The sequence below is a fragment of the Mesoplodon bidens genome, assembly GCF_964165515.1.
Source record: "Mesoplodon bidens genome assembly, contig: HAP1_SCAFFOLD_210, whole genome shotgun sequence".
Taxonomy (NCBI): domain Eukaryota; kingdom Metazoa; phylum Chordata; class Mammalia; order Artiodactyla; family Ziphiidae; genus Mesoplodon; species Mesoplodon bidens.
The window spans coordinates 693845-695281 of NW_027671695.1; positions in this window are offsets into that span (position 1 = coordinate 693845).

The following is a 1437-nucleotide window of genomic DNA, read 5'->3' on the forward strand; positions in this document are numbered from 1 at the left end:
CCAACCGGCCATGGAGAATGAGAGGCTGGGGGTCGTGCGGGATTCCATGTTTCAGAACCCGCTCGCTCATCGTCAAGGTGAGCCGCCCCCACGCCCTTCACCCTCTTGCACTCGTCCCCTCACTGGGCACCCACGCGGCCGGGGGTTTCCACCCATCCTGCCCCAGCCCCACCGCCCCGCTCCAAGCCTGGCACTGGGAGCTCCAGCTGTGGTCCAGACAGACCTGGACCCCCAGGCGGTCATGGGCAGGCCGCATCACCTCGCTGAGCCTCAGTTTCCTCATCCTCAAAGTGGGAGGATAATGGCACTCATTAAAGGGAGTGACTGGGAAGATTGTATAAGGTAATCCCTGTGAGATCCCTGACACGTGGTAAGTGCTCCACGTTGGCGGCTATTTGCATATGTATTCACGCAGGGTGAACCCCCAGGGTGACAGACAGGTAGCAGCACCCTTACCACCAGCCAGCCCTCGCAGGGTGCAGGCCGCCTGTCCCGATTCCCCTGAATGCCTGGGCTGCTGTTATGTAGCCAGTGTTCTGTACGTCCCTTGGAAGCATCACATCACACGCTAATTTCCACCCAATCATACTCTTAACCAGAATTACGACCCTAAGAGACAAAAAGCGCGAATCTCTGCCCCAGGAGTCCCACAGACACAAACGAGCGAGGGAGCCGCCGTTTCCAACTAGGTCGCCGCCTCTTTGATCGCACGCTCCCTTACATTAGTCACGTTTCGGGAATGGTGATCACCCAACGCTGGCGTGGCATCAACGCTCCTTTCCGGGGCCTCAGGGAAGGTCAAGTTGAAGTTTGGCGCTTGGGAAGCTGGTCATGGAGCAATTTTACCTTGCGCCACTGGAGGGCAGTGTGCCTTTAAAAATGTGCGCAGTTCCCCAGATTCCGGGGGTGGACGGCGCAGGTGATAACCGTGGATTCAGTAACAATTATTTATCTGAACGCCAGGAGCTGTTTAGAGCCCAGAGGTTTTGGTTGTTGTTAGTTTTTTGTTTGTTTCGTACAGGGAACCTGGGCTTTCTTAACATCGTGGTAGAATTAGCTGAGTTAACTGGCTCCTGTGAAAACATGGATTCTCTGCTCTTGCCCTACCCAAACTGTTTCCTGGACCAGCAGCTGGGAGAAGCTGGCTTATCACACTAGGCACCCTTCCATCTAACACCTCCCCTTCCTAGGCCTCCCAAAGTGGAGCAAAATCCTTCACTTATTTATAGGTGAGAAGAGCCACTCTCAGAGGACAGATGGCACAGACAGATGGGGTTCACCACTCTGGGATCAAGGGGAGAATCAATTTCCTCACCTCTGATCATTGCTTTTACTCAAGCAGTTACTGGGGGACCAACGCCTTCCTAGTGAAATACAAAATGGACAGTGTAATGGAGTTATTCTCCATGGTGAATTAAGTGTGATGCACACCCCAAG